General features: G+C 39.3%; 1 protein-coding gene across 8 annotated transcripts in view; it reads right to left on the bottom strand.

The window, feature by feature from the left end:
• LOC124422086 (mucin-5AC) overlaps positions 1-27,523 on the bottom strand; it is a 186,889-nt gene that overhangs the window by 106,095 nt on the left and 53,271 nt on the right. The window contains exon 3 of one of the 8 annotated variants that reach the window (XM_046958029.1): positions 3,239-3,297. The exons of the other annotated variants lie outside the window; for them this stretch is intronic. The gene's annotated coding sequence lies outside the window, so the exon portion shown is untranslated. The remainder of the gene's footprint in view (positions 1-3,238; positions 3,298-27,523) is intronic. 8 annotated transcript variants of the gene reach the window in all.

Raw genomic sequence — 27,523 nt, 5'->3', positions numbered from 1 at the left:
ATATAGTTCGATGCGTAGAATCTTATTCGCGAGCAATATTCATGAGCGCAGCGCGATACTGTTCATCAACTAAACTACTACATTCGCACTTACTATTAAAGTTTACTTTGGTTATACTCTGGGGATACGTTATTGAAAGAAGAAACTAAATTTACTTTTTTCAAACTTTACTCGTCGATTTACGTTTCTCCTTTTCTAGCGTCAATTTGCATTTTCCACCTACTATCGTCTATCATCTTACACGATAGCTAACAGCGAAATTATATCGTACTAATAAATCCGATTAATTATCCATCGAATCTATTACAATTACATACCGTAGAATAGGAAACGTATGTATTTTCGATTTATTTTACTAGTTTCTAGTTGAATTGCAAATTTAGGTGAACGTCGAAAACATAGGCTGCAAAGAGAAGGATAGATAGAAATAGAGAGAAAGAGAGAGGGAGAGTTCGCGGTTAAATCAAAGGTAGAGTTCAACAAATCTCACGCTCGAATCGTTGTGTAAACAATCCCCGGCTACACAAGTGAAACTCGCATGATTTTACATCGAATCGTAAGCGGACGATGTCTTTCTCTCTCTCTCTCTCTCACTCTATAATAAATTTATTCTCGCCTTCGGTACGCCCACTCGAATCCTGAATTCTCTATTTCTCCCCTCCCTTCAATCCCCTTCAAGAAGCATCCTGACGTTATCTTTTACCATCTCTTTTCCCTCTCACTCTCCTCATCATTTCTCCTCTCACTCACTTCTCTTCTATCGTCTCTTCTCATCGTTCATGAGAGAACAAAGGAAGCAAAGGAGCCAACTCGAGAGACAAAATTCGCGACGTTTCAAAACCCGTTCCTGCGAAGAGACGTACATCTCGTGATTTACGAGCGAAGATGATATCTCTAGTTTCAACGTATTAAATATCAAATCAGCAGTAACATCGATACTTAAAACGACATTGACTATAAACGCGCGATAAATTTCTAATTCGCAAAATGTCTCTTAAAAAAAAAAAAAAAAAAGAAAAAAAGAAAAAAAAGAATTAAAAATCTGAAATAATATCACACGCACACGCACACACGCACGCACATACACACACCTCTTCAAAATAAAGAAGAGAGTAAATCTTTGAGATAATTTTTTCAAATGCTTGATTCCTGTTACACCTAAGGAAGAGTTTAAGAGCTTTTATCGTGTAATGAGCAACCACTCGCCGCACGCGCATGCGAACAAGTGCATGTAAATGCAGACGAAGGAGGAAAAAAGAGTTCGACTAAAAAGCATATTTTCTGCGCTGTACTTCCGTGGACGAGCCATTCCCGAGAATAGAGATATGAAACATTGATCGCGGAGAATTTCTTTCTCTTTTCCTTTTCTCTCTTTCCCTCCCTCTCTCTCTCTCTCTATCTCTATCTGTCTCTCTCGCTCTCGTTGGTGCATGCACACGTATATATACTAACATATAAACGCAAACACAAAAACTGGTAAGAAAGCGAGAAAGGAAGCAAAAGAAAGAAGAATAAGATGAAGAAAAAGAAAGAAGGAGGAAAGGAAGGAAAACTGGAAACGGAAAATGTGGACGAAATGATATCGCTTTACCGTCCCAGCTTCCCTTTCCTTTTCTTCTTTACTCCTTATCGAGAGAGAGAGAGAGAGAGAGAGAGAGAGAGAGAGAAGAGGATGCAAGAGGAAGATATCAAACTCGACGATCTCTGCATGTATAGATAGTATTCCATGGTATTCGAAAATATTCGATACGTTCGTGGCTCCCTCGGCGCGCATCGACAACGAAAGGGATAGAGAAGGACGGAGATAGACACAGAAAGAGAGAGAGAGAAAGAGAGAGAGAGGAGGGGAGTGTCGGCGTTTTCCAGAGATGTTTGCTTGCATAACGCAAACAAGAACATATCGATTTCGGATGCGACTGCACGTACCCGACATACACAGTTATATATATACATATATATATATATATATATATATATATATATATATATTCATGTATGTCAACACGTGTATACATACAAGTGTGGATATTGTGTGAATATTGTGTGGATATCGTTGGGAATACGCGGGCGCGGGCGCACGTCCACGGAAAATAAAGATTAATTCGCATTTTATCGAAATATAGCCAAGAGGGTTATTTGTGTTATTCTCTTCCTCCTCTTCCTCCTACTATTATATTCCTCTTTCTCGAGCACGATGAAATTGTTATGTTTTTTCTTTTCTCTTTTTCTTTTTATTCCTTTTCTTCTTTTTTCTCATAGATTTTTTTTTTTTTTTGATTCTACGAAGACGTTAAACTTATGTATAATCTTTATAAAACATTCTATCTATTAAATCGTTTCTATATGATAGTTTCATCTTTAAACGTCTTTAAAGTCTATCAAAATCGTAAGAAAAGAGAGAGAGAGAGAGAGAGAGAGAGAAAAGGACCGATTTATTCGCATTTTACCTTATCGAGAAAGAGAATTGATCTTACTCGGAAGAGCTTAACGTCCTCGCGCGAAATCGAGGTTAAGAGAAACGTCGATGTCTATCCGACACGGGATACGGATAATAATATACGAGCGTCTCGCGTCAGCTTGAAATTATAGATCCTTCAAGAACACGAAGCGAAGTCACAGGGGTTAAGGGCGAACGATCATCAGGCACGCGCGACTCTATCCGTACGAAGAGAATGTGCAAGAGAGAGAGAGAGAGAGAGAGAGAGAGAGAGAGAGAGAGAGAGAGAGAGAGAGAGAGAGAGAGAGAGAGAGAGAGATAGAGATAGAGATAGATAGAGAGAAAGAGAGAGAGAGAACTAGATAGAGAGATGGCGACGGGAGCGGCGGCAACGACGACGAGAGGATAATAACGTGATTGAGTTATCGAAACGGTATACATACGTTGTTGTGACGTTAAATAACTAACTGTTATGAAATTTCCGTTCGAGATTTTTGTTGTCCGCTTTGAATAACACGCTCGTTCCACTTTTTCCATTCGTTTTATATCAATTTTAAATCCGTTAACGAACACGACCAAACAAATGATATCGGTTTGTATCATTTATTTTTCTTTTTTTTCTTTTTTTTCTTCTTTTTTGTTTCTGTTCTTCTTTTTTTCTTTCTTTCGCTAAATATCAAATGACGCGACGATCATTTTAATATAGTTAATACGTCAAAAAAAAAAAAAAAAAAAAAAAAAAAAAAAAATAATAATAATAAAGAAAAGAAAAAAAAATTATACGTAATAAAATTCGTTTACCTCGGCAAGTGGTAATCACGGGAAGACAAAAAAAATCCAATGGCTCGTTCGAAACTTACCTAAAACAAACGAAAGAAAATAATTCATTAGTCGTAAAGTTAACGGAGAAATGGAGAGAGATGATGGGGGGGGGGGAGGAGGAAAGGAAGAGAAAAAAAGAAGATCGAATAAAAATCCATCCATTTGCTCGTTGTAATCAATTTTCGCCATATCGATACGAATTTTGCGCGTCTCAATCGAGAATAAAAAAAAAAAAAAAAAAAAAAAAAAAAGAAAAAAAAGGAAGAAAAAAGAGAAATAAACAAAAAAGAAAAGGAAAAAGAAATAAATAAAAAATAAATAAAAGGGAAAAAGAAAGAAAGAAAGAAAGAAAGAAAGAAGAAAATAAAAAACGGTCGAATTTCGAGTAACGCTTTAATTCGATCGACAAGAGCTTAACAATAGCTCCGCCGCATTTTCCTTTGTTTTCCGCGCTTTTCCAGAAAGCCGTTGGCGGACACGCGTTACATCTACGTAGGTACATACACACGCATATAGTAGAACCGAGGGTTCTCTCGTTTGCAATCCACACGAGTTGCCTATATTTACACTTACATTTACATCTACAGCTGCTATAGCACATAGGAGCCCTGCCACTCTGTAGACACACACATTGTAATATTTTTCCACCATACGCGGTGCAAACCGAATCGTGCTTGTCCAAAGCGAATCAAATGAATCAAAAGGAAGAGTAGGGTGAGAAGAGAGAGAGAGAGAGAGAGGAGTAAACTAGAAGAGTGGGCGGGGAAAGCATTCGAATAGTAAATGGGTATTTATTGACGGTATTGCTATGAGGATATCCGTTCTTGGCTACTCGCAACTACGATTATTCATTTTAATTAAGATATAAAGCGTTAATTAACTCTTTTATGATATTTTCGTAAGACCGTGGAAAAAGCCATTGAGCGAGAGGAAAAAGATGAAAGAAGAAGAAGAAGAAGAAGAGACTCTTAAGAAAATTTGAAAATTTCCGCAGGAGAAACATTTATCGCGAGTAAGAGAGATAGATAGATAGGTAGATAGATAGAGATAGTGAGTGGATAAGGAAAGAGAGAGAAATAGAGAAGCCAGTACTTTACTCTTTTTCATCGTGTAGGGAAGACAAAAGAAGAAAATACGAGAGAAGGTAGTAGTAGAGATGCATCGTCGTTGTTCTTCTCTCTTTTACGAGGGAAAAGATGAAATGCGAAAAATTCGAGAGAGTGAGAGAGAGAGAGAGAGAGAGAAATTTTTATCGAGTAAGAGGAAGAAAAAGCCAGAGATCGTTATCGAGAAAAATGCTCTCTCGCTCGTTCGACGTTTCGTCTCCAATACGTTTTTCATTACTTTTCTTATACCTCTTCTTATTCCTCTTCTCTTTCTTCTTCTTCTTGAAAATTATAAAACGAACCATTGTCGATAGATATATTCTTTTCGTTAGCCATTTTACGTTCTTATCGGAACGACTGTCATTGGTTTTCAAAGAAAGGATATATATCCTTGGCTATTCCATGAATATCGACGAATTATAAAAATGAGAGGACGACGAGTCGGAGTAAATCTCTTGGAGGGAAGAGAGAAAGGCGAGTCGACTCGGCTCAATGACAAGGGTCGTGACCTGGAAACGTAACTCCGGCAAAACTCGATGGCTCGTGCCACCCGGAGAAAGGTCGTTTCCGATAAAATCGATCCCCGATACGATCGAGGGAGTTCGAATGATTTATTTATATAACACACGATGCACATAGAACGACGATAGGGAGAAACCTATCTAAATATCTCTACGATCTATATACGCAACGTTACGAAGAAACTCGATTCCATTATAATTTTATCGCTTTTCAACAGGCGTTTATCTTTTCTATTTAATACACTTTCGAGAGGAGAAGGGAGGAAAAGAAAAGAAAAGAAAAGAAAAGGAAAAAAAAGAAAAGAGAGAAAAAGATCGAGAAAGAAAAATAATTTGACAAAATATACTCGCGATATTTCAGTCGAAGGGAAACGAAGAAAATGAGATGGAGGGTAGAGAGAGAGAGAGAGAGAGAGAGAGAAACAGAGATAGAAAGATAAATAACAGAAAAAGAAAAAGAAAGAGAAAAGGGTTGGGACGTAGCGTGTTGTCCGGCCATTAAACGTGCCTCTTCTCAACGCCCTACCGCATATTAAAGTCGTACTTTTAACTTTTCTACCTTATCTCTATAAAGAGAGAAAGAAAGAGCCAACGTTCGTTCTACTACTACCTCGATGATGAAATTGAAACGGAAGATTTTAATCTCCAACATCGATCCTAACGATTGCTAATGATCGAAACTCATACACGTGCTGGTAATATGTACATATATTACTTTGCAAATGTTTGTTCTAGAGCATCGATCGAGAAAGTGACGTCTTCTCGAACGACTTGAGAAACGACTCGAGAAAGGACAGAGAATAAGAAGAAGAGACATTTATGCATCGAGTTGCATTCTCGAAGCTCTCTTCTTCAACATGAATAATACCGTGCGCGCCTCTTTCTCGCAGAAAATTGTAAAGGCGACAATACTAGGAAATCTCTGTGCAAAAGCCGAGTTTACACACGGCTGAACTTGATTTAGCCGTGTCTCTCTCTCTCTCTCTCTCTCTCTCTACCTCTACCTCTCTATCCATCTGTCTATCTCACTCTTTCCATTCGCTCGCATGTTCGCTCGTTCGCTCTTTTCTTAAAGCGGATGGAATCGTAAAACGAACGTCCGTTTGTTCTCACCGCTTACCTTCTACTCTCTTCTCGATCCTACGAGGAGAGCTACTTAACCGCTGTCTGAATCACCGTACGGTGCATAATTTACATAAGAACGGAAACACGTTGGTTGCCTCCTCGAACGCGTTCCATCATTTCGAAATTCCTCTCCTCGCTTTACGCTCCGGAAGATCCGTATCCGTGCCGTGTCGTTGCAAAATTCTTTCCTTAACCATTTCGTGTATGTGTATATATTATATATATATATATATTTTTTTCTTTTCTCGCTTTTCCTTTATCTTAAAATGACAGAAAACGAAGCGAAACGAGAGAAACGATAACGTGCATAAAAGTGACAATGATAAAAAAAAAAGAAGAAGAAAAAAACGTATTGTAGTATAATTGAAATTTAAATCACGAGATAGAAAATGGAAAGAAGAAGAAGAAGAAGAAGGAGAAGGAGGAGGAGGAGGAAGAGGAGAAGAAAAAAAGTGGGAAACAATGAAAATTCATGAAGGCAAATACGACGCAACAACGTAACAACAACGACAGCAACGACGATGATGACGACAACGACGACGACGACGACAACAACGACGACGACGACGACGACGATGACGAGCGAGCAAGTTTTCAAGCGGCTTACGTAAGCACGTAATTAGCTGTTACGCGCGTGCAGAACGATTTCGTTAATTATGAAACGTTCAGTGCCGGTCGGTAGCAGCAGCAGCAGCAGCAGCAGCAGCAGCAGCAGCAGCAACAGTAGTCGTTGTCCACGTTATAAATCCTTCATCGAATTCTAACCGGCCGTAAACACGAAGCGAATACGTTAACGGTCAACCTCTCTCTCTCTCTCTCTCTCTCTCTCATCTCGTATCAATCCACATCTATAATATTCTATACATTTGATATATAATATTCGACGAATTCACAATACAGAAATTACATGAGTTCGATCGAAAAGTTTCTGATTTTATGAAACGTTATAAATAAGAGCTTTAACGAATCCATTAAGTTTTATCAAGCATCATGAAATATTATCGAAAATTCTCTCGGTAGTGGAAAACAGGATATTTTATTCATTTTTTTTTTTTTTTTTTTTCTTTAAAATATATATAATAATAATGTCCATTATTATTATTATTTGAAAAGTCGAGATAGAAAAGTTTTCAAGACTACGAGGAAAGTAAAAAGAAATGAGAAAAGAGCGAAGATGTCGCGTGGGCGAAAACAACGGGACGTCAGTTCGTTAAACGATGAAAAACAACGTGGAAAATAATACGTCGAAAGAGCGAGAGAGAAAATACTTTGACAAGTTCGGAGGGGAGGAAAGGCGAATGTAGAGAAGAGATGATATGGGTGTGGGGTATAAGAGAGGGAAGAGAAAGTACGCACGCGCTCGAAATGTCAGAGTTTACGCTTTTCCTGTGTGGAAAATGGCGGGACACATTCGCATTCTACCCAGAAAATGAAAATGTTTCGGGAAAACGCCTATGCGAGCCACCCACGATAACGTGCGAGGGAACTTTGACCTTTCGAAGCGGCGCGTAACGCTTTTATCGCGTCTCATCGCGCACTGACCTTCAATTTGCTATCATGGTTCGCTCGTCCCAGCATCCGAATTAAAATGTTCTCTCTTTCTCTCTCTCTCTCTCTCCCCCCTTTCGCTCTTTTTGTTTCTTTTTTTTTTCTTCTTTGGCTTGCAGGAATTTTCAAGGTTCAACGATTCGTTTGAAGGAGAAAAAAATTAAAAAAAAGAAAGAAACTGAAAAAGAGAAGAAAAGGAAAAAACCCTAAAGATCTCTAAATCTAAATAAATGTAAAAGGGAGAAACCGTAATTATTGTATCTAACAGTAAATTGTAACAATGATCCAACGATGTAATTGGCTTGTAAAATAAACGTTCTGTGAGGGAAATAACCGAGATGAAATTTACTCTCTCTTTTTCTCTCTCTCTCTCTCCTTCTCTCTCTCTACATATATATATATATATATATTGTTTCTATCTTTTCTCTTTGCTCGTTTACCTTTCTCCCCTAGTAAAGCGCGAAAGTCTGAGAAAGGCTTTAGATTCGCAGGATAAGCCGGAGATTTACAGGATACCGAATGTTTGAGAACATTGGGAATGGTCCTGGTCGTGGAGCCGAGTAGCAGCTCGGAGAAGATCGATCGCGGTCTATCTTTCTCTCTCTCTCTCTCCCTCTTTCCTTCCCTCACTCACTCACTCACTCTCGAGTTCCGATGTTCGTTGACTCTCTCTCTCTCTCTCTCTCTCTCTCTATCTTGCTGTCTCCCTTCCACCTACACTTCTCCGATTCAACGAGCCACGCTTGCTCGAGCGAACGTGAGGGAGAGAGAATTACGAGGAAAATTACGAGCGTGTCGAGCCGACACGCTTCTCGTTTCCCGAATCGACTGGTGCGGCGCGAGCTCGTAGATCGTGCATCATAGATCGTTGATGGGATCTCAGATTCGACATTGCGCGGTGTCCGGTAATGCGACTAGTGGTTACTCCCGGCCAATAGACGGACATAAATTAACCGAATGTTGTCGGTCAGCAGCTGCTCGTTCGTCTTTCCGACTCGAACGTTGGAAAATTTAATCGACGAAATTATCCTTCGACTCAACATAAAATTTTTTCTCTCTTTCTCTCTCATATCGTAGATTGAAAAGAAACTTTTCAAATTCGATGAGAAAACTTTGAAATCGTTCTAACGAGTTGCAACGGGAATTCCTTTTTTCGAATGATTTCGTATTTCCTTCAGCGGAGGATAAAAAAAGAAGTGAGATTGAAATATCAAAAACCCTTAATTATCGTTATCGTCGTCGTCGGAGTCGGAGTCGTAGTCAGTTTTCTTATTTGAAGAGAGAGAGAGAGAGAGAGAGAGAGAGAAATAGAGAAAGAGAGTCACGGAATTTTCAAACGAAGCGAAACTACGTCAAAGCTACAAGAGCCGAGCGTTTACTTAACGATATTTACGAGAAGTGCTCGTTGCAAGGACAGACGGAAATGCGCATGGACGCGGACGTGGAGCGTATCTTTTAAACGTTTCTTCTCTGTGTTTCTACGTGGTCCCTCTCTTTCTCTCTCTCTTTCTCTCTCTCTCTCTCTCTCCAACACCACGAGAGAAACGAAGAGACTTTTTCCTAAGCGAGCTAGCATATTTATCTTTCTACCTCCTATTCTCTCTGGTTTCCTTCTCGCTTTCTTTCTTCCATTTTCTGTCAGCAAAAATAAGCATTACTCCGTAACGAAAGCTTGGAAAATAGTAAAAGATTAGAAACTTTCAACGGGAATTTATGATAGATTAATCCGAAAGATTATAATTCGATGCAATATCCGCGATCAATCGTTAGCTCGCAAATAATTTTGTATTCCGCGCGTTTAACGCGATAGAAGGTTGAAAACGGATGTGTGATGAAATGGAAGAGGGGAATGAAGAGGGGTAGAGGGAGAAGGGGAGGGGAGGAACTTCGGTAGAAGGGAAACGCGAATATTCGCAAAAGCTGAAAGTGGAACCGGACGGATTGACATCGTTAAAAATTTAACGAGGAGCTTTTTGCACTTTTACGTTGCTCGTTTACGTGTCCACCGTGTATTAGAGTTTCAGTTCGCTTATCGGCCACCCTCTCGAAAAGAAAAATATCACAAAATAATGGCACGGATAACGATCTTTTATCGAACTTTCTCTCTCATTCCGTTCTCTCTCTCTCTCTCTTTTTCTACCCCTCTCTCCCTCGCTAGCTTTTTTACCTTTTAACTTTTATTACGAAAGTAACAGAATCCGTCGATCTCATTTTTATTCGCTCTCGAAGGGAAAACAAAAGGGAAGCAAAGTATTTTCCGGGGTAAAACGCATACCGAAACTTCCGGCTTTCCAATTAACGAACATTGTACGGCGACTCCATCACGAAAAAAGGAAAGAAAGAAAAGAAAAAAAAAAAAAAAAAAAAAAAAAAAGAAGTAAGAAAAATTCAACTACGAATTCGAATGCCTCCTTATTGTACACATAACATATAATGAACGTCCCTTTTCGCGATGCAATGCACATTTTACGTTAAGCCATACGAAATTGTTGAACGTTTGGTGTTTCTAATTGTACGATTACAAAGAAATGGTATGGAATAGAAAAAAAAAAAAAAAAAAAAGAAAAAAGAAAAAAAAAAGGATGTAACAAGAAAGTGATGTTAATTTGCGCAAATTGGAAAGAAAAATAATGATAAAAAAATAGACCGAAGTAGGTATCTAAAATCATTCGATATAGTTGTTATCGTTTAGAAACGATCATCCAGTTCGACGCAAAGTGACCGTGAGGACTCGTCTAAGCGAGAGAGCAAAAGCTTCTCCTCCCACGGAGCTCTCTCTTTGTCCGTTGTTCGCCAAAGGGGAGGAAAGAGCGAAGAGTGGTGAGCTTTGGAGGGGAGGAGGAAGAGGAGAAGGAGGATGAACCCTCCCGATCAATGCAGCAGCCTCGACGATCCCGACGGGTCCGACCACCATTTTGCGTGCGTGCGTGCGTACGTACATGCGTACGTGCATTTACTCACTCATTCTCTCTCTCTCTCTCTCTCTCTCTCTCTCTCTCTCTCTCTCTCTCTCACGAGCGCGCTCTACTTCTGTCTATCCATACGTATATATGTACATCTCGACGATATCCGTGTGTATTTGTGCGTGCGAACGAGCGTACGCTTCCGGTATGAGAAACGTCGGGTCAATGCGCGTGGACCAACGATCACGATGAAGACCATGTCCAATGTGTATAAACGTCCTTGGGGTTTATAGAATTAGTCGGATCATTGAACCCCCCCCTCCTCTGATCTCCTTACGAAAATGTATCCATCTATTTTCTAATATTCTTGTTGAAAAATGTATCTGCTGTGATAAGATATTTATAATATTTTACGTGCAAACGAAAATATTACCTACGAACGTAAATCAAATTATATATAAAAAAAAAAAAAAAAAAAAAAGAGAGAGAGAGAGGAAGAAAAAGCTACTACTAAAAAAGAGCTGCTACTAGAATTTTATAAATTTCTTTCTTCGAACATTCCATTTATACAATATCTATTATCAATTACCAATGAATATATCATCTTTAATTCATGAATGTTAAGATCGAACGGAGCCAAGAAATTCCAGAATTAAGTTTCATTCGATCGAAATAAAAATTTATCGAACATTAATATGTCCATCTGGTTTTTTTTTTTTACTTCATATTAAACGAAGTCACGAGTTATATTGAATTCGTTCTTAGAAGTCGATTGAAAATATTATCTTACGATGGCCTAACCAAATAGAGAAACGCGTTTTCCGAAGATCGATACGTTCTTGTAAAAATCGGATATAAACGAGATAGCGAGAGAGAGAGAGAGAGAGAGAGCAACTGTTCTCTTTTTCTCTTCCACCTCTCCCACCTCTCTCTATCTATCTACCTATCTATCTATCTCTGTTTAGTGAATCGTAACGGTACAGGCTGTTACGCGCGAAAACAATTTCAATAGCGCGGGAGTTCCAATCATATTTCGTTGCGATGCATCGTTGAGCACAATCAACGAAAAAGAGACAGAGACAGAGAGAGAAAGAGAGAGAGAGAGAGAGAGAGAGAGAGAGAGAGAGAAAGAGAGAAAGAGTTGGTGAGAAAAACGAGAGAACTTTTCATGCTACGAGACATTCGCTCGATGATTTTGCTGTTTGTTATTATTTGCGGTTTACGATGTCTCTGTTTGTCTGTCTCTCTCTCTCTCTCTCTCTCTCTTTCTCTCAATCTCTCTTCTCCTTTCTTCTCTCTTTAGTATCATCATAAAACGTGAAGATCGGAAGTCACAAGTACGGATACGCAACACCGTGTATTTTGGCACGTAATTCGAGAGGGAATAAAAGAGAAACCGAGTCGCTAATTGACCGCTCATTTTTCCAAGCTCCGATTCTTCGACTTCACTCCGTGGCCTACATCACGGAGAAAGATAAATAAATAAATAGAGAGAGAGAGAGAGAGAGAGAGAGAGAGAGAGAGAAAGAGGAAGATCCGGTAACGGTAACAAACGGGTAATTACAAAAGATGTAATCTTGATTCACATAATCTTGATAAAAATTATTCATCGAAAGATTTTATTAGAAACGTTCATAAAATTATTAAAAAAGAAAAATAAAGGAAGAAAAAAACTATGAGTACTTTGAAATAGATTTACAACCGCGATGTAAATCGTTTATCGTGTTATCGACGGATTAAGACATGAGAAATAAATCGAGATATAATGATCGATCGTGATCTATGTAGGGCATAAAAGGTATATATCTACATGTATATGCATAATGTAGTTTAGCACGATCGAGCTCGCGAGGAAATAAGGAATCAAGGCTGAAGCGGTAGATTTAATAGCGTAACCGAGGATTCCCGGTACGCGAGACTCGAAGCCGGTGGCGCAAAGTGCCGTGGAGAAAGCGACCTACTTGCAGATCGAGTAATTATAAGCCTTGAACCGAGCAAACCGCTTCGTGGCTTTAAACCGAGCGAGCAAGCAAGCAAGCTTGTCGACGTACTACAACGACGACGACGACGACGACGACGACGACGACGACGACGACGACGACGACGACGATGAAGAAGATAGGCACGCACATTGCCACTAAGACGACGATCTTTGAACCTTCTCGAGTCAAGCCTTACGCGATCCGAAAATATTCGATAAGATTAAATGCGAAGAAAGGAAATGCGCTGCTTTCGCTTAAAATATCACCAAAGTATAAAAATCAAAATTCACGAAAAGATACGAAACGACTTTGTACCGATTTGAGAAGAAAAAAGAACAAAGACCGATAGCAAGGGAGAAAAAAGAAAGATGGGATAGAGAGAAAGAAAGATGGATTAAAAAAGCAAGTGAAAGAAGGAATTCATGTTTGATCTCGGTTTCACGAGCGTAGAAAACGATCGGTAGCGTTCCACCGGGCCGTCCCGAATGATTTAGTTTGCATAAATACCACGGACGAAATACCTGTTAGTAGCAGCATGTAATTACAGTGGCAGAGAGCGCGCGGTCGTACGGCCGCACGCTTACCCATCCTGCGGTGAGAGACACGCATACAATCTTGCTCGCGCGCCATTTACGTACACGCATACATCTATACATAGAAAACGTGCGCGCGCGTGTAATGTGTATGTGCATACGGGCGCGCGCGGAGAGACATACACACGAGACGGTGGTAATACAGAGGCAGAGCAGAGAAACGTTCTCGAGAATAATGCGGAGATGCGGGAACATGGATACGAACTGTCGACGCGTACGCGAAACGCATTCCGAAAGCAAGAACCTGAGAACGGAGGAACAACTAGTCGGGACGCTAAGTCAAATAAACGACTCTTCTTCTCTTTTGAGATCTCTATCTTGATCATGAGATTCTTATTGGATCGACTTTCGACGATAAACGGACCGACGTTTCATCGTTTCTCTCTCCCATTCCTTCTTTTATTTGCTCTCTCTCTCTCTCTCTCTCTCTCTCTCTCTCTCTCTCTCTCTCTCTCTCTCTCTCTCTCTCCCTCTCGTTCTCTCGGTGGATCGATCGAGAAATACAAGAAAATTCAATAACCCGACGCGTTAGACTCGTACGATGACGTGTACGTTATTAGAGATCAAAGTGTGAAAGGAGAGAAGAGAGAAGAAGAAAAACGTCGACAAGATTCTCAAAGATCGTTCTCACACAGAGACAGAGACAGAGAGAGAGAGAGAGTGAGAGACTATCGATTTGACACAATACAAATACCTCTTACGATTCCATTAACATTGTGTCTCGAACTCGAGAGCAACGTCCTATCGTCTCCTCTATTCCTCTCTCTTTCTCTCTCCCTCTCCCTCTTTTTCTCTCGCTCTTTCGTTCGCAACAAGCATCGATTCCTTTCTTCGACGTGTTCCACCCTCAAGCAGCAGCCTTCTCTCATTCCTACACACCGAGAACACAGGCGCGAGCGTTTCCCCCTCCGTCTTCCCCATCAACCAACCTCCGCCTCCCTCGACACTCGACCGATCTTTTCATCCACGACTCGGCGTCGAGCGCCATTCGCCGTTTCTTTCTATCCTCTATTTCTTCTTTCTATCCCTCTCTCTCTCTCTCTCTCTCACTCACTACTCTCTTATCTTTTTCTCTTTCTCCCATCGTCCCTCTCGTTTGCTCTTCTTTTCCTCTCACGACCGTAAAGAAGCATTGTCCCTATAAATCTCGCGGTATAAAGGTGGGTGGGTAGGGGCGCGAAACAAGGACCAGATAAAAACTTAATAAACTCACGGGAAAAGTCTAAGAGGGAGTAAGAAGCTAAAAGAAGAGAAGAAGAGAGAGAGAGAGAGAGAGAGAGAGAGAGAAGATTCGATATTTGATCTTCGTACGCTCGTGAAAATTTTTATCGGGTCGTACCTTTTAGGAGTTGATCAGTACGGACATATTTAAATACGATATCTAGGTCTATCAGTAAACGAGATGATACATCTTTGGAAAATATTCCTTCTTTCTTTATCCTTTATTTTCTTCTTTTTTCCATATCGAACATCAAATAGGAATCGATTATCGGAAATTGCTTGGAAAAAAGCTTCCTTTCCTCTTTACTCTCTCGTCCGAGCAGGTGACACGAGGGGGAAAGGATGTCGCCGGAAGAGAACTAGTTTCTCTTCGACTTATCGAGATCGATCCACGTCGAATTATGCCACCATGAAGTTCACCCCGGGACGCAATCGATAACTAGCGTCACCTTGACGTTTTGATAGCCGGTTCCAGTCAGACCGGTTCTACGGATCAATAATACAAAGCGATATATCGGCCTATCGTCGAAAAGGGTTACCACGTCTAATCCCTTTAAACGTATCGAAACCTTGACCGAGCGATATTAAGGGCGTTAAACGACAACATCGAAGATAAGCGTCACGAAGATAAATAGAAGCGTCTATAATTGTATTAATATTACGTTGATTATATCGCTGATATCATTTATTTAATATATTATTACTTAATTATATTAATTTCGGACGATGCGTCTCGATTTGGCATTGAAATATCAATGACGATCGAATAAAATCCGCTATAAAATTTGATTAAATAAAAATATTTGAAAAATGACGTTCGACTATCTATCATCGTTGCGTTTCACAAACCATCGCAGGAAATTACAAGTGAATCGTGAGCTCGCATCCCTGATGCGATCTCCGCGTATCCTTCGCGCGGACGACCTTGACACGCTGACAGACATCGGAGGCGGGAGAAAGAGAAACGGATTATTCGGGTCGACCGAGAGAACGAGGAGATCGAGTTAGCAAGCTAGATAGCTATCTATCTATCTATCTATATATCTAGTTAGCTAGCTAGCAATCTAGCGAGCGAGCGAGCGAGCTAGCGAACCAAACAAGGGAACCTTCCTCGAACAATGATCCTCGTTAAGAGCAAAACGATTGTCATCGCTGGTTCGAAACAATTAATTAACAGGCAAATCGTTTTATCGACAATTTCGTTATTCCAAGGACGAAATTAGCTTCGAACGCCGTTATTGTAAACGATCCCTTCAGTTCTTACATCTTATAAGTATAAAAAATTGACGACGACAAAAAAAGTTCTTCGATTATTACTTAACCTCTTTCGAAAAATTACTATTAAAAATTACTCGGATAATTCGAGATCCCGCTAATATAAATGTCTATTTTAAAATGCGAAGGAAAAAAGAGAAGAAGCGACGTCGAAAAGAAAATTCAATCGTCTAAATGCACGACAGATACCTGGAGCGCGGTATTCAGCTTGTATTCGGCGTGTATTCAACATGTGATTCGGTATTGCGAGAAGGAAAATTCGGGCACGAAGATATCTCTTCTCCGTGTTATGCAGCGGAGAGAAATCCGCTTGTTGGATCGACGCCAGAATCGTCGAAGCAGGCGAAACCAATCTGCCGGATTTAAGTTACTCCGTCGTTTCCTCCTCCTTCTTCTCCTTCTCTTCTTCTCCACCACCCACCCTCGCGCGAGCCCTCGCACTACCTTCTCTCACTCAACGACACGACTCCGATATATCCTGAGTACCGAAGCGAGTCGAAAGTTAATTCGCGACTATAACCATCTATATCCTCCTCTCGACTGGCACGAGTTCGACGAAGAATTAAATTTCTTTAATAATCGCCATACACGGGAAATCGCGAAATGGGCCTCGAATGGTTAAGAAACAAAGAGCATTGTTATTTGATAAACGTACGATAGAGATTTATACGAATACGATTTAATCGTAAAATTCAAAGACGTAGTAGCGTGAAAACGAACGAATCGAAGACTAATTCCTACGATAACGCGAGTGACAAAATTATAATTGTCACTTATATCTCGTCGTTTTAATCGTACGCGATATAGTCAAACGTAAATATCAAGAGGGGGAGAGAGAGAGAGAGAGACAGAGAGAGAGAAAGGAGGTAAAGATGAAGATGTAATCTTTTTAACGCGATACCAGAGAGTTGTTATCGCGGAGAGCCGAGTTTCGATACTCGAGGGTAAGGGTCAGGGATGATCGTAATAAGGAGTTCATTAACGATATTAAGGATAATCCGAACGGTGCTGCAACATGGACGGTAAAGATGAAAAAGAGATAAAACGATATATATATATATATATATATATATATATATATATATATATATATATATATATATATATTATAGAGAAAGAGAGAGATTCTTCATCGTTGTTATTACTTCCCTTTCGTGATCCCCCGCTTCGAGATTGGATCGTTTTCGAGCATCATCTGGGTGAATCTCTTCGAAGAGAAAAGCGCTTTCGATTAATCTCATCGCGGAGTTCGATCCGGCAAACGTTATGAGCGTATAAATAAAGTAAAAATCTTCTTTCGAAAAGAAGACAACGCTTTTCTCTCGAATTTTCACAATTTTACGATGTCATTTGTTCAAAGAATCTTCGCTATTATTTCTTTTTTTGTTCTTTTTTCTTTCTTTTTTTCTTTTTTCTTTTTTTTTATCTAATCTATAGTCGTATTTACGAATAGAGATAACGCATTTCGACGCGTAACTCGCGACGTTGAATGTTTCAAATAATTTATCATATTACGATAAATCCTCGAAGATAGCTGGCAATGTCTCAAAGATCGTTTCGAAAGATTTTTTGGTCTAGTCAGACCCACGTTACAACACGTCGAATTATATCGACGGATTTATAATTTGATATTTCTTTTGAAAATTAAAAAAAAAAAAAAAAAAAAAAAGATTCTATAGCCCGAACGAAAAGAAGTTTATTATTATTTAAAATTTGAAACCAAACGTAACGGGCACGGAGAGAAATAGTGAAAGAAGTACAAAAAAAAAAGAAAGATAAAAAAAAATAAAAAAATAAAAAAATTGAAATTTTTTTTTTTAAAAGACATCAAACCTCAAGAGCCTATGTATATGGGTCTTGAGAGAGGCGTGCAAACAACGTTAGCGAAGTTAGGTGTATTGCGTTACCGTCGAAGGTTCGATTGCGAAACTCTGATTGGTGCCGGGCGGTAGGCAACGCGACAAGGAGAAACGACGAAACGACGAAACGACGAAACGACGAAACGACGTACGCGATATGGCGCTTGGTTGCTAGCACAGCTCGGCTGGTCTCTCTCTCGGCTGGTCGCTCGCTTGGCTGGGATGTCAAGGCCGCATACATTTACATGGAAAATACGGGACACGTCGCGAGTCGATCGTGCGACGCCACAGAGAGACATGACGACAACAACGACGACGACGACGACGACGACGACGACGACAGTATCGTCGACGACAATGACGAGGTTGGCGTAAAAGATTTTCTTCTTTCTTTTTTCTTCTAGTTTTGCATAAAAAGAGACAAGAAAGAAGAAGAAAAAAAAGAAGAAAAAAAAAGAAGAAAAATCCTTTCCCATGAAAATTCACTTCTACATCGAAGAAAGGATCCTTGAAATTGAAACAAATTATATTCTACGCTCTTCTTCATGGCCATGACAATGGATTAACCTAAATAATCATTGCTATCTAACGCAATATATATATATATATATATATATATATATATATATATATATATATATATATTATATATCTGTTGCACAAAAGAAAGAGTATTTACGAGATAAAAAACCATTTGCATTTTCTTTCATCAATAAAAGACAAAATGAAGAAAGAAAGAAAGAAAAATAAAGAAAAAAGAAGATGATAAAGAAGAAGATGAAAAGGAAAGGCCGCCGAGCGATGCTAAAAGTGTCTCTGTTTAGATCCTACGCAAATAACGTTCTTCCTTTTTTCCACAAGTCGGTTAAGCCAAGAGAACGCGAAGGGAAAGAGATTTCGGTGTTAAAATATTCAAAAGCGGGGATATCCTTTATTCTCGCGAGTCTCCGGTTCTTCTCTTTTTCTCTTGTCACTCGCATGAGATTGAGACGTGCGGTGAGTATATGTCGCGACTGCAAGCGTTTTTCTTTTTTTCGTCTTTCTTTTCTCTCGATCCAAATAAACAAGATCGAGTCGAGAGAGCGAGAGTAAGTGTGTGAGTAAACCAGAAAGAGAGAGAGAGAGAGAGAGAGAGATCTCAACAATCTACCTGAAGATTATGGCCAAAGATACACATACGACGGACGACCGGACTCTCGCTCTTTTCTGTTGGCTCGAAAAATAGAAAGGAGAGACGAAGAAAGAGAGGACGATGTACGAAAGAAATAGCAACGACCGTGAAACAACCATTCGTCCTCTCTCTCTCTCTCTCTCTCTCTCTCTCTCTCTCTCTCTCTCTCTCTCTCTTTCTCACTATCTTTCTCTCTTTCTTTCTTTCTATCTCTTTGTCTCTCTTAAATGAGACGGCCTGACTTTTTTCTGAGAGCCATGATTTATATCTCCCGATCGCTAAAAGACAAAGTAGTGGGTACGGCCGATTTCAGACGTTACCACCAACAGTGCTTTTCACGAGAGTTCGTTGTACCTGATGTCTTCAAGGATGATCGGCAAAAATCATTCGGAATCGCACGATCACGAATCTTGATCAAAGAAAGAGAGAAAGAGAGAGAGAAAGAAAGAGAAGCACCAACTTCGCGAGTTTTATCATTTTTTTCTTTCTTTATATTCGTTACGTAAAATTTCTCCAAAGTCCGTTTCACATGCTTCATCAAGGTTAAAAAGAATTCGACTCTATTACGATATAATTTACAAATAAAATACTACAAGTTTCTTTTCTTTTTTTTTTATCCTTCCAATCTCTTGAAAAACCGTGACAACTTATTTCCAGAATATAAGAGGAATAAATGTCCTGTTCAATCTCGAGAGAAAGAAAGAAAGAAAGAAGAAAAAAAAGAAAAGAAAAAAGAAAGAAAGAAAGAAAATAAGAGAGAAAAGGTACGCGGAGTGTCGAGTGCGAGCTCGAGTTATCGGCGAACGATAATGGAGGCCCATTATCTCTCATTACTTTGCCACGCTTGTTATTTGCCGTCGTATGTGGGTCGCTCATTGTCTCTCTCTCTCTCTCTTTCCCTCTTTCTCTTTCTCCCTTTCGAACTTCCACCCTGTTATATGGCCTCTCCGACCCTCCAAGCATCACCACCTGTCGTCGTCACCCTCCTCCATCCGTCCCTTTCTTCTTCTTCTTCTTCTTCGTTCGTGCTTTTTCGTGGTCGTGCAACACACGAACTCTGAATGGAAATTACGCGTCGCCGAACAGTAACTTCCGTTTTCTACTTCTAATCTTGATTCTTTTACTGCACCACTCCCTCCCCTTTCTTCTTCTTCTTCTTTTTATTTATAAATGTTGCGATTAAAATTCGATAATAGATCAAGACTGTAAAATCTGTCTTAAGTTGACGTTAAATCGAGTTTACAGTTTGATCATAATACTTTTATTACTTCGATAAGTTAATGGAATTTATATACATTTCTTTTATTCGACGTCTAATAATCGAAGAATCGATATCACGAAAATGATGTAAGAATTATCTCCCGTCTCCCATCATTTCGAATTGGACAATTTAATATTTTATTTAAGCTATTAGCGATGGAGTCTGGAAAGAATTGATATTTCGAATGTACGGAAGAATGTCGTGGTAAATAAAGGTAGAAGGAATAGAGACGAAGAAAGGCCGTGTAATCCAGAGAACGGCCGCTGGACCAAAGCCAACGAAGCATCCGTTCCACAAATGTCGCTAAATATACACCCAAGGGAGCATAAACAGAGCGCGAAACTCGCTTAGCGTGATTTCACGATGCTACTCACACTCGGGCCCGATACCATTCTCATTTGCGTTTAGATCGATGATTAATCAAGATATATATATACACACACATGTATATATATATATATATATATATATATATATATATATATATATGATTAAATTTGTTTTAATGGAATCGATACTCTACAGGACGAAGAGAATTTACAATTTTCCAATGTTGTATCCCCCAACTACATACATAACATATCTCTATACATCGAACGTGACTAAACGGCATGTACATATATACTTGCGGTTTCCGCCACATGTCATTTTAACGTAATGCAAGCCTTTCAAAGTTTATCTTTAAAAATAGATTAACGTGGAATTGATCGACGGAACCAGCGTTGTTCATTCGAGATATAAAAGAGATAAGAGAGAAAGAATGTGGAAAAGGATACTAGGATCTTTATCCACATCTTACGACGTGTTAGTTGGTATCAAAAAGAGAACTTTAAGAGTATAAAAAGAAGAAAAGAAAGAAGAAGAGTACTCTGAGAAGATGGCAAACGGTGTATATTCCGTGGAACTCCTTGAAACTCGGTCGTAACGACAAATCAGAAAGCTGAGTCGAGTCGGAGTTTATCCGAATGGTCAACTTGACGGACATTCTATAGGAATACATTCCGAGGAACACAGAAACAGAGAGAAAAATAGAGGGAGGAAGGGGAAACGCACGTGCACAAATACACACACATTTATATGTTATAAGTTACGCACGCGTGCGGGTTCATATGACCCACACGACTTGTTACGTTATGCGCACGAACTCGTACGATAGAAAAAAGAAAAAAGGAAAAACGCGCTCGCGAATATTCATTTTCTACTTTTCTTTATTACCGTTCAATTATCACGTTAATCATTGAATAACTTTTAATTTATTCACACTTTTTCCCTCAATTTTGTTAATAACGTCATATATATATATATATATATATATATATATATATATATATATATATATATATATATCCTTTAAATCGAAATTGTATGCGTTCCATTATTGCTCTAAATTAATAAATGAATTATTAACGTCGTAATTATGCGAGCTATTTGAGCTTTTTAAAGGGAAATACGAATTGCAAATTCTGCAAATAAACGAGGCACAAACTATAAACTTTAAACGATTCGATATCGCCGATATTCGATAACGAATAGAAGAGCACGTTCGTTGACCGAGCATGATTTTCGAAAGCTGAATAACGAAAAAGAGAGTAGGAGTATGAAAAGGTAGAGAAAGAGGAGGAGGAGAAATAGGAGGTCTAATAGGACGAGTCGTCGATTCGATGGATGGAAATCAGTCGAAATTTGCTAAATTTGCACGGTTTCGCGTTAAACGGATCGAATGCGGGCTCGTCCCGCATTATCCTCTGTCTGTATGTCTGTCTGTCTGTCTGTCTGTCTATCTGTCTATCCGTCCGTCGGTTTGTTTGTCAATCTATCTCGCTCGCTTGCACACTATTTAGTATCGATAGTGTTGATAGATTGGAAGGTAGGTAGGTAGGTAGAGGCGATAGTCGATAGCCTACTTTCACCGTACACCATCGTCTAGTCGTCAGCGTTACCAACGAAAAAGGCTGCTTGCGTTCGATAAAGAAGGAGAGGGAGAGAAGAGAGGGAGAAGGAAAGGCTCGTTAAAACGTGTACTTTGCGCGACATTGACCTTTTCCTCGTGTCGGCGCGTGCAATAAATTACAACGTGCATTCGATTCTAATCGACCCTTCCCGTCTCGGTCTCGAAACTTTTAATTAAGGAAAAAATGTTGGCTTTGTTTAAAATGAATCTTAACGGTTCGACGAGATTTAATTGATTTTTAGAAATATTAAATGTTCTTTAACAATCGTATTCATTGAAATAAAACTTATTAATTTCTATGTAAAATAATGAGAAAGAGAAGAGAGAGAAGAAAAAGAAATAGAGAGGAAGAATCGCGTAAAGAATTCAAAGTGAAATCGTAGATAGCGAAAGCTTTGCGCCGTACCTAGAGTGCGATAAAAAAGAAAAAGAAAAAGAGAAGAAAGAAAAGGAAAAAAGAAAGAATAAAATAAAATTAAAAACGAACTGATAGAAACGAAGAGACGAAAGGTGTAACGGGTAAGCATTCGAAGCGTACTTTACGTCCAGCTTGATTCGCGACGCGGGGCCGGAGTATTAATAGCTTATTCATGACCAGAATTGGAGCATTGCTGATCCGTGGCTGGGGCGTTGTATTCCCCCATCATTGTCTCTTCGAAAGCGCATACTCTTTTCTAATATTCATTTTAAATAAACGAATAAGCCGAAGAAATCGATAATATCAAACGGAACAACCAACCGGCTTATTCATTTATTACAAAAACCAACGTACCGATATAGAAACGTTTCGATAACGAATGCGTCATATCGATTTTACTTCTTGCATCTAAATAATACAAAACAATTGTTATATTTGATAGATACGTATATATAATCACATGCGAATATTACATCCATTAGGTATATAAAATATTCATAATATTTTACATATATATATATATATATATATATATATATATATATATATATATAGATATAGATATAGATATATTAAGTTAATTTCTTGAAATAAAACGTGATCGTATCGGTAATGATATCTGATTGAAACTAAATGAAGGAATTAAGAGATGCATACTTTAAAAAATAAAAGAAAAAAATGGAAAGAAAGAAAGAGATAAAGAGAGATATATAAAAGAGAGAGAGAGAGAGAAAATCACACTGAGAGGGTCTGGGTCAGCTGGGTGAAACTTTCGGAAGAAGAAACGAGCTGCCGTGTCTAGCCTAACACACACGACACATTCGATTCCAAAGAGGCTATCGTGTAGTGTGTAGCGTGTGTGTGTGCGCGTGCGGGCGCGTTCACCGATTGGCCACGTTCCAACGATTTCCCGCTTTGCCGTTCGGACGATGAATCAATGCTCGAGATACGCCAAGTGCCTTTAATACGTGTCTAAACTCGACTACGATGGTGGAGAACTGTCGATTGTCTCTCTCTTTCTCTTTAACCTTTCTCGATCGTCCTCTCTCGATCGTGTTAGACGAGACTCGTTACACGAAAACGAGACTCCTTATCGGGGACGTCCCATCTTCCTTCCCTAAAATTTTTCTTTCTGTTACACGCTACATTTTGTTCCAATGGAATTGTTTAAATACAATTAAATGTCACGATTTTGTTTCAAATATTTGACAAGAGATTTCTGCCGCTAGATAGACACACACACACACACACACACATATATATATATAGTCGTTTCTAAATACGTGTAAAATGCAATCTCTTTTACTATCGATCGATATCCAATGATATCCGTACTGAAAGCAATTTCCGGTAATCAATTTAATGAAATTAAATAGAAACAGATCGGTATAGATTGTTACTCTTCAAAGTTTCCCAATTTATTTCTTCTTTTTTCCTCTCTATCTCTTTTTTTCGTAACAAAGTTTCCTAAATCCACTATTCCGGAGAGATAACAAACTCTTCTCTCGCTCTCTCTCTCTCTCTCTCCCTTTATACTCGGAACATCCGCGATTCCTTTTAATCTTCCTTCCGCCCACACAAATTCGAAGATTAATATCAACGCCCACGGGGATGCCCCAAGATCTTTCGTCGAAAGATTTTCCGAAGGTACCCGCGTGGGTAGAGGTGGAGTAAGAGGTAGGGGGAGGAAGAAAGTCGGCTTTGCTCTTCCGAACGAATTAATCTCCCTGGCGATTGTGGAAAGCACGAAAATATAGTGGGGACGCCGCACAAAAGCGGTAGAACGAGGCTATTAACGGCCCTTTCGTAGCACGAATATAAACTCGGTGTACGATGACGACAGATCGCCGGTTATATCGAGCACGGAGCCGGCCAAGAATTCGTGAGCTCACGCGGAGCTAACAATAAGAACGGACCAATGACCCTGATCGAGCCATCGATCGTAGACGCAACGACTACTACTACTACTACTACTACTACTACTACTACTACTAAGGATATCGATTGTCTTTGTGGATCGAATCTTTTCTCTACGAACAACCCAATATTTTCCTCTTATTCCTCGTATCAGGTATATTTTTATTGCCTATGTATATATAAAAAAAAAAAAAAAAAAAAAAAGGAAACAATTACTTTGTTATTTATTTAACACGACTAATCGGCGATGTAATTTTCTCTCGTTCGCGCTTGGCGCGCTAACGAAATCGGATTAAAATTGTGAACGGACGAAGTAAGAGATTTGCTTGGAATAATCTGGAGGATGATATACGTGTCGTTGGTGTTACGAAACTCTTGAAGAGGAGGAGGAGAAACAGGAGAAAAAGGAGGTTGGAGAAACTCCGTGGAAGGCGGAGAATGCAGCGGCTTGGTATTCGTTCGGCCGAAGAACGCGACACAAGAGCGAAACACGTGCGGTAAAAGGAGATTCGCGGATGATGGGTCTGTAGAGGAAGGAGGGGGAGGGATGGAAGGAAATAAAGAGGGAGAGGAAAAACCTAGTCGAGGAACTTTATGGTGCAAAGACTTCGATAAAAGACCGCCAGAATTTCTGCCTCGATTCCCTTCTCCTTCCCCCTCTATCGCCTAGCTCTTTCTCTTTACGAACCATGTTTGTCTTCTTTCCACTTGGCTCGATTATACATACGTTTACGTTTATATTTACATACATACATATATACATACATATATCCATGAATTCTTTCTTCGTTCCATTCTCACCAATTTGATACATTTTTCTCACATTTTTCACTCGTTTTATAATCCGTTTCCTTTAGTTGTAGTACGTGCAAACCAACACATATATCGTATTCTCACGAGTGAGAATGACTTTCCTTACATTTTTACATCGTTTATCCGACATAATCTTTTCTACTTAACTCATTTTCTCTATCCTTTCTTTTTTTATTTCCTCTTCTTCTTCTTCCTTTCTTTTCTTTTTTTTTTTTCTTTCGTTAAATTACACTCTTACGAATCCGATGTATCTTACCACTTCTCTTGGATTCGTAGGATCCATTTTTCTAGTTTTTATTACGGTACAAATAATGTTTCTCGTGATGATGGTTACTATAAAAGAGAGAGATAGAGAGATAGAGAGAGAGAGAGATAGACAGAAAAAAATGTGAAACTATACTCATGGAAAACAGAGTAGAATACCTGGTCAAAGAGAAAGAAAGGAGGGTCGAAGGGTCAGAAAAATTCGGAGCCATTTTATTACAGAGTTATATTGTATCCCGTCGTTGGCCTACGAAATTCCTACGATCCGACGTCCCTTTTTTCTTTCTTTTTTCTTTTCCTTCTTCTCGTCCCTTCACTCGGGAGAGGTAGGAGAAGGGAGAGGGCGATTTTTGACGCACCTTTTCTTATTAGAAAGGGACCCTCCTCCTGTCTCTTTCTCTATACCTTTTTCTTTTCCCTTAAGATATCGGACCTTGGCCCTTTTCTTGATTGACTATACTCGAAAATTTTCAAAAGAAGATCGATAATCGTTCATCGAAATTGATCAAATCCTATCCTGTCGTCGAGTAAATTTTACTCGGTAAACGTTTCGCGGTAGGTGGGTGAGTGGGTGGAAGGGGGACAGGGATGTGAAAGAGAGAAAAGCGAGGAAAAGAAAAAAGAGAGAGAGAGAGAGAGAGAGAGAAAGAGGACAATAATAATCCATGATATACACAGGGTTTACGGCATAACAAAATTAATTAGCGACCCCCCTCTTGCAAAGTTATCCAATTATTCATTTCGCGTCCGCGCGCATAATTAATTCGTCTCCTCGATTATTAACGACGCCTGGCGTTAATGCATTGTAAAACTAATAGCGTTAACCGAGCGCGATGCTCCAACGAGTTCGCGAGTTACGAAACGAGTGCGCGTGGAAAATAATATGACGAATATTCGATAAACGATATACGTAACACGTTCAAATATCGTTTTGCATGGAGTTTTTTAATTTTTTTTTCTTTCTTTTTTTTCTTTCGTCATTTCGTTCCTTTTTTCAAACGCCCCGTTTTTCTTTTTTACAAAACAATTTAGTTTTCCACTCTTTTTACAATTTCTCCGACATTCAAATATGTCAAGAGAAAGAGAAACCTTTGTTCGCGGGCGACGCGATTATGCTCGTTCGAACGATTTTATAATTCCAATTGAATTCAATTCCCTGCTTTGTTGAACCCATATTCTTCGTTCTCCGTGCTATCCTTTGCGAGAATGTGTACGTATTTATTATAAATTCGTAACGCGATAATGTACTATGAAATGCAGGTAAAAGTAAGAATATTTCGATTGAATTTCAAAGAGATACATAGATAGATAGGTAGATAAATAGATATATAGATAGATAGAGAGAGAGAGAGAGAGAGAGAGAGAGAGAGAAAACGAGGAGAAAGGTTCGTAGTAGAAGCTTGTTCCTCAAGAGCAGCCTTCTACGAAAAGTGAGATGAATCGTTCTCGTTTCTCCTCCCTCTTTTCTTTTTTTCCTCATCGTCATCGTCGAAAGGATGATCGATCGTCGCGATCAAGGCACCGCGACGCCCGGAGAAAGCTATTTATCCGATACAAAATGACGACGAGGGGCCGAACACATCGTGGCCAACGAATTTCGTTCGTTGAAATATCACCCGTGCGTTATTTTTGCCCCTTAGCTCGTCCCCGTGTAATACCGAAATAATGAATAACGATAAACGAAAAGAAAAACTTTTTTAAATTATATCGTTTATAATTTAACGTTAAATAAAATTTACAATTGAACGAAAAAAAAAAAAATACATATATATATATATATATATATATATATATATATGTATATATAAATATATACACATACACATATCAATCGTGAAAGAAACAAAGAGAGATTCGTTAGAAATAAATACATCGCGGAAATAAATTAAATTTCAATATCAATTAAGAGGAGATAGCAATTAGGAACAAAGACCGGTCGTTGAGTCAACTTTAATTACTGGCTCACGATTTCGTTGTACGAAAAGACGATTTGCTCGATGAATACGACGTGAGAGAGAGAGAGAGAGAGAGAGAGAGAGAGAGAGAGAGAAAACGTTCTCCCGATGACCTTGAACGGCGGCGCTCCTCTCGAACCGTCCACTTTCGATCTCGACGTCTGGAGAGAATCGATCGAGAATTCGAAAGGTAGATTTCCTTTTTCTTCGTTTTCTATCCCGTTTATATCCGAGGTACGATCTCGCTCGAGATCGGTCGTCGGATCGCACAGTCGGATTGCGGCTTCCTCCTTCATCCAGCTCCTCTCGAAGGAGGAAAGTCGTCGGTTCCTCGGCACTGTTTCTTACCACCGTTTCTCTCTCTCTCTCTCTCTCTCTCTC

Source organism: Vespa crabro, chromosome 2 (assembly GCF_910589235.1).
Source record: "Vespa crabro chromosome 2, iyVesCrab1.2, whole genome shotgun sequence".
Taxonomy (NCBI): domain Eukaryota; kingdom Metazoa; phylum Arthropoda; class Insecta; order Hymenoptera; family Vespidae; genus Vespa; species Vespa crabro.
The sequence above is the reverse complement of the archived record's forward strand: the minus strand, read 5'-3'. Positions and strand labels throughout refer to the sequence as shown.